Source organism: Vicia villosa, linkage group LG1 (genome assembly GCF_029867415.1).
Source record: "Vicia villosa cultivar HV-30 ecotype Madison, WI linkage group LG1, Vvil1.0, whole genome shotgun sequence".
NCBI lineage: Eukaryota > Viridiplantae > Streptophyta > Magnoliopsida > Fabales > Fabaceae > Vicia > Vicia villosa.
In genome coordinates this window covers 75,156,028-75,163,645 of record NC_081180.1, presented here as the reverse complement: position 1 = coordinate 75,163,645, position 7,618 = coordinate 75,156,028, and positions in this window count along the sequence as shown.

The following is a 7,618-nucleotide window of genomic DNA, read 5'->3' as shown; positions in this document are numbered from 1 at the left end:
TTGGCCTCAAGACAGCTTATGACTTTAAAAGGTCTCCAGGTAACTTGCAGCACTGGAGCGGTTTAGTTTGGTCCAAGTATATTCCTCCTTCTAAGTCTTTCATGGTGTGGAGACTTTTGCTTCATAAAATTCCGACGGATGAGCAGATAAAGCAAAGACTTTTCTATTTTCCTTCCATGTGCAATCTGTGCAACCGTGATGTTGAAATTGATCATCACTTGTTCTTCGGGTGTCCTTATGCTACTAATCTTTGGTCGTGGCTGCTCTCGGTGTTGAATATTCATTTTACTATCAAAGATTTGGATGATGTTTGGAAGGTTTGCAACAAGGTTTGGTCAGAGCAGTGTTTCTTGGTGCTGAATGTTGCGATCATTTATCTCTTCAATGCGGTTTGGTTTGCTCGTAACTGCTGTAGATTCAAAAACAAGATTGTTCCGGTTTCTGTTTCGATAAATTTTATTTTGACGGCGTGTTCCGTGGCGGGCAGCAATGCTAAGGTTGTTTCTCACCTTAATATGCATGACTTTTTATTTTTGAAATTCTTCAAAGTTGTTATTAATCCGCCTAGAGCCCCGCAGATTATTGAAGTACTTTGGAAACCTCCTCCAAGAAATTGGATGAAGATTAACTGTGATGGTGCTTCCCTAAATAACCCCGGTATTTTAGCTTGTGGCGGCATTATCAGAAACAACGATGGAAATTTTGTAGGTGCTTTTGCTCACTTTTTGGGTTTATCAAACTCTCTCATCTCCGAACTCTCGGGTGCCATGTCGGCAATTGAGTTCGCCAATGAGAAGGGTTGGCATAACCTTTGGTTGGAGACGGATTCGATGGTGGTTGTTCATGCGTTCAAACCTCCTTTCTCGGTTCCTTGGCATATTCGCAATCGATGGTTAAATTGTGTGAATTTAACTTTGAATATATCGTTTGTTGTGTCTCATATTTTTAGGGAAGGAAATAGTTGTGCAGACTTCCTGACTAACTTTGTTCTGACTATTACTGATTCAATTTTCTTTAGCTCTATTCTGCTTTTTTTGAGAGCAGATTTTGTAAAAAATAGACTAGGTTTGCCTTTCTTCAGATTCGCTTCACTTCTGGTTGAGAGGGTTTCGGCCTAGTCCCCCTCTCTTTTGTATCAAGTTTCTTTTTATTTATATAATTTCATTCAAAAAAAAAAATCTCATACTCTAAGAGAGCTAAATTCGCCAATAGAGCTAGTGGATGTGTATTCATTGAGCATGTTATTAACAACAAAACGTATATGTTTTATGGCCTAAATGTTAAAGTGATTATAGAATTAAATGAGACAAATTTCTATGAAAAATAAATATCTCTTAAGATTGAGAAATAGTGGGGGCACTACAATTGATCATATCCTAGTGATCAAAAGCAGTAATGAGAAAATCAAATTTTATTTCTATGTATTGTGTAGGTCAATATGTTTTTAAGGTTTTGATGATTACAAGAAAAATTCTTAAGTATCGTCACTCAAGAAGAAAGCTCGAGACCAAATATTTAAATTTTAGTTGAAAGAGCCAAACAATTTTAAATCAAATAATCGAAGGGAATTAAATTTGTCAAATTGTGAAAGACTCCCTAATTATGATCTTAATTATGATCTTAGTGTTTTATTTTGTATTTTAGTCATTTAAATGTAAATAAAGTTAGAGTAATTCATGCACTACTAAGGTGATATACACACACTCCAAAACCTTTTGGAAGATCTACATTTTTTTTAAAAAATTCTTTAAAAATAAATCCCGACAAGTACCTTATTTATTAAGAATCCTTTCGTAAAATTGATTAGATCAAGAATAACGTCTCTTAACTGACTAGGTAGCTTTGTTAATCAATTTAGTGAAACTACATATTAAGGTTTCTTTATTTAATGGTTATTCATCTTTTTGTTTCTTATTATTTGCTTATATTATTATTCTAATATAAGTATTTTTTAAAACAATCATATTTTTAAATAAAAAAGATTCACAATTCACCTCTCTTATGTTTGAATTTGTTTGTTCAACACGAATAATATGTAACTAAACCTCTCTTGTGTTTAAATTTGTTTGTTCAAGACGAATAATATGTAACTAAACCTTTGAGAGTTAAGAGAGAAAGAGTTTTTAAAGAGTATGGACTTGATTATATGGTTTATATATTAGAAGATGATCTAACTTGCCTTCAAGAAAGTTTGTCTTCCTTGGATGCTAAATTATGGCAAGAGGCCATAAATGATTAGATTCTAGAGTCTAAAGACTTGACATTTTTTTTTTTGAGTAAGGCAAATGGAATTAAAGAAAAAGAAGAGATACAAAAAGGAGAGGGGGGACTATACCAAGACCCTCTCAGCAATAACGAAACCTGTAAAAACTCATCCCTAATCTATTTTTTACAAAATCACATCTAATAGCCATAGGGATGGCATCAAAAAGAGTTAGAGAAGTGACACTACGACCTACGTTAGCAAAAAAGTCGGCACATGAATTGCCTTCTCTAAAAATATGAGTGATGATAAAATCCATGTGAGCAATAATAGATTTACAGTGCAACCATCTAGTCCTGAGATGCCAAGGAATCAGAGTCTCCTTTGAAAAAGCTTGGACAACGAGAAGAGAGTCAGATTCAATCCAAAGCTTTGACCATGCATTATCTGCAGCAATCTCAATTGCTCTGAACACCGCAGCAAATTCGGCATGTAAGGAGCAAAGCCTCAAACAAGGCTCAGCAAAAGCTTTAACCCAACCAAGAAGGGGGGGCTGCCAAAGAACCTCCAAAATGCGCGGAGCTTTTGGATAGTTAATATCAATCTTGAAAGATTTGAGAAGCATAAAATCCGACATGGAAGAAGAAGCGAGACGAGAAGAGTTGTTTCCGATGATACGAACCTTGGCCATTAAAGAAGAAATGATGGAGTGCAAGTTGAAGGATTTATTATCATATCTCACACAGTTTCTAGTATGCCAAATAGAATCAAAAACCAAAACTATGGCAGCGGTGATGACAATCTTACATTGATGAGAGTCTCCTTTCTTTCGAAGTTCCCACGCCGTGTCCAAAGAATTAACCAAGAGAGTAGAGTTAAGGTGTGAACAAATCCAATTCCAAAGTTTACTAGCAAACCGACAAGAGAAGAATAAATGATCCATCGATTCCTCGGCCAATCCGCAGATACTACAACGAGAACAAATACTGCACCCGCGCCGTTGGAGCGCCACATCGGTTGGGATTTTGTTATGGTAGATTCTCCATATGAGGAAAGCCTTTGAGGGAGCAATATCATCATTCCAGATATAATTTGTCCAAGATAGCTTAGAACCAATGGAAGATTTAAAAGAGTAGGCTTCTTTTAAGGAGAGGCAGCCATTTGCAGAATGCTTCCAGCATCTGCAGTCTTGTGTTTGAGAAAAGGAAACAGAAGAAGGAATGGCATGAAGAAGGAACGGGAACCACACGAACCAAGAGGGAGGGAAACACCAGGACCCATCCACAAACAAATCAGCCAGACACAAGTTAGAATCAATCTCACGATCTTGAAGCGCTTGCAAATTAGTAAAATTAATTAACGGACAACCGCACCACTCGTCAATCCAAAACCGAATCGTCTTGCCATTACCAATGATCCAAGAAATATTATCAACCAGACAGCCAAATTCAGGACGGATGCCGCTCCAAATGGAGGAGAAAATATGGTGACGGATGTGACCGAAAGATCTAAAAGTTCTAGCCCGAACAATAATAGCCCAATCTTCCTCACTAGCCATAGCATCCCAACAAAGTTTCAAATTCGATGCGGAGTTTAGAGTAATCAGCGACCGAGTTCCTAAACCACCAACCGATTTTGGACTGCAGACTTTCTTCCAAGCAACTGTGACAAGCTTTCTATTATTAACGTTACCGCTCCATATAAAATTACGGGTGCAAGTCTCGATTTCTTTCAGCAGAGAGATAGGCCAGGAATATATAGAAATGGAATGATAAATCATGCTGTGGATAATGGAAGAGACCAGGATAACCCTGCCAGCAAAAGAAAGAGAAGCACCCTTCCAGGCAGCCAGTTTGGAAATCATCTTGTCTGCAATTCCACGAAGGTAGACTCTTTTGACACATCCTTTGAATAACGGGACTCCGAGATAAGTGAACGGAAGAGAAGCTAAAGAAAATCCAGTGGCAGAGGAAATTCTGTTAGCCTTACGATCCGACATAGCGCCGCAATAAACCATGGACTTTGCAACATTAACAACCTGTCCAGAAGAAACAGCATAATTAATGAACAGATCCTTTAGAATGGCAATATTGGAATGGAGGCCTTTGCAGAAAATAAGGATATCGTCTACGTAAAGAATGTGGGAAGGAACGGCGATGTTACGATTGATGCGCATAGGAGCAAGGGAACCCGAGCTGACAAGGGCAGAAATGTGTCTGCTTAAAACATCTTCAGCAAGGCAAAAAAGCATCGGTGAAAGCGGATCACCTTGGCGAACTCCCCGTTTACAATTGAAATAACCATGGGCAGCCCCGTTAAAAGCAATAGAGATATAGGCAGAATTCAGAATAGTAGAGATCCAATGACAAAAAAGATTATTAAAACCAAATTTCCTAAGCACCGAGATGAGGAAACTCCAATCCAATGTATCGAAGGCTTTAGAAATGTCGACTTTCAAAGCGATGTTTCCCCCCACCGTCTTCTTATCAAGCAAATTTATCGCCTCTGAGGCAAGACATAAACAATCTTTGATATTCCGACCCCGAATGAAACCCTTTTGCTCCTTCGAAACAAGAAACGGCATTATACAAGCAAGACGATCAGCAAGAATTTTGGAGATAATTTTATACTTGAAATTCGCCAAGGCAATCGGCCTGAAGTTATCCATAGTATCTGCCTCTTTGACTTTGGGAATGAGAATGAGCAAATTTGCGTTATAATTCCGAGGGATCCAACCATCTTTGAAGAACTGCCACACGGCATTGATGACATCCTGCTTAATAATGGACCAGAATTTCTGATAAAAAACTCCACCATAACCATCTGGACCAGGCGCGCTATCCTGCTTAAGACCAAACACTGCCGCTGTTGTAACGCCCGAAAATTCGATTATTCGCTTAATCTAGACGTTCAGAGTGTTTAGTGAAGTTTTCGTATTTTGAGACGATTTAGTCGGTATTAATTCGGGATAGCGGATCGACATTTAATCGAAGATTTTAATATTTTTAGTATTAAAACTATTAATGAGGTAATATGTAGCGTTTTGGGAATTTTCCGAGTAATTAAGATTAGACCGTAAATATGAGACACTGAGTATTCAGTCGGTATATTAAAATAATCAGATTTTATTTTAATGGTATTTAATGGTGATAGTATTTTTTTTATTAAGAGTAGAATAAATTTTGGGTTTAATTAATGACATTTTTAAGTGTTAAGGGGTATATTTGGTTAGGCCCATTAGGTAGTGGTGGTCTCTTTTGCCACTTAAAAAAAAATAATAGAAGCATAGTGATAGAAAGGGAACCGAGGAAGAGAAAGGAAAAATAGAGAAGGGAGGCTAGGGTTTGTGAAGAGGAGAAAGGGGGACCCAAAAGTGTTGCTCTAAAGTGCAATTTTCTCAAAAATCTCCATTGATTCTTCTTAGAGCTGCACTTAATCCAAGGTAAGGGAGATTCTTACTACGTAAATGTGAATATGATGGATTGTATGTGGGTTTAGGGTATAGATTGTTGTGTTAATTTTGTTTGCTGTAAATTCATTAAATTAGAACACTATTGATTCTGTGTGCGTAAATAAAAATGAATGAGAAATGCAAGCAGCTGAAATGGTGGTTTAATGAGTATTGGCGGACGACATAGTGATTGGGGGAAAGAAGTTGCCGACGGCACACCCACCTAGCTAGTTATCCTGTTTCTCGTGAGATTTTATTTTTATTTATGTATAGTAACTTGTTTTCATTTTGTGCCTTATGTGACTCCTTTTAAATAGAAACACTTAGGTGCCAAAGAGTTATCATGTAACCTTATTTCTTTCTATTTCAATGTGTGTGCTGGTAGTGCTCCTTGCTGTTTATACATAAGTATCTGTTTTGCTACTTATTGTTCTAAACTATAACTTGAGGTATGTATATAATATAATGGAAATAATAGTATAATGAATATTTATGAGATGATATATAATAATTGAAAATAGTAGAAGCTTAATAAGTGTAAAACAGTATTCTGGTGGAACAAAGTGTAATTTAAAACAGTCCCGTTTGATCGAAATAGATTAAATAAATGGTATAATTAGTTGTCCAGAATTTGATGAAAATTCACGTGGTAGCTAAGTTTAATTAGTAGATTAACGTCGTGGTGTTATTTTGTTGAAATTGTGATAATTTACGAATCGACCGAAATTGTGTTTGATTTAAATATTCTTTATAAATAAATGTTGGTTTTGTGATGGAAATTGACACAAATTTTAGAAATAGAATATAATGAAATTAGAATTAATATAGTGTGACATTAATCGGTTGATTAAATTAAATAGTAGAATTAATTTCAATAATTCTAATTAATTGGAATATACTTAGACTTGGATAAATTATTCGGTTTATCGGTAAATTACGGTGTCTTGAGAATTTGACCGTAATCGTGATTTTGTTGAATATTTATGTTGAGAATAATATATTGCTATGCCAATGATGTTGTCTTGATAAATAATATTATGTCTAATTGAATTAGTTGATAATTGGAGGGTGATTCGGTTTACTTGATAAATTAGCAAGTTGAGATTTTCTTACGAATTGATCGATAATTAGTGTTTTAATTTGAATGACTTTTTTTGATATGTGAAATTGAGTAATTGTGCCAATATGCCGAAACGTGATGATAATTGTAATACTCTTGATGATATGCGAATTGTATATTTGTGACGATTTTGTTAGTACACGAAGTTGTATGTTTATTGTGATATGCTGGAGCATGAGGATATATATGTAATGACTTGTTTATATGCGAAGTTGTATAATTGCGATAATGTGTCGAAATATGACGATGTTTTGTGATGAATTGTAATACGTGATGTTGTATATATTTGTGATGATGATTTTGTGACTAAGTGAAGATGAAATATTATGGTGACGTGAATTACCTCATATAGATGGTAACTGTTTGTGATATAGGCTTATGCCTCGTGACGATATGTGATTGTGATGAGTATGCTGTATTGTCTTGTTTGTCGAGTCACATTTCATTTGCATACTCTGTGACGGCCTAGATTGGCAAATTAGTGACGAAGGCTTATGCCTTGTGCCTCTGAATTGGGCAATTGGTGACGGGGGCTGAAGCTCCGATTGGTACCACATGCATATACATGAGTCATGTCCCATGTGTCTTATGTGATTCATAGTTGTGACGTTTTGTGACTATATAGTCATTGTATTTTTGTGACTTATTAAATGATGAAATTATGTGAAAATGTGAATTTGTGATTTAATGAATAGAGTGATGATATTAATACTTGTGAATACGATTAACCGAATATGCCTTATTTTCTGATATATATATATATATATAATAAAGATGCCTATGTGTTGACTTGTTGATGATGCTTATATGATGACCTGTTGAATATGTTTATATGTTGATATCA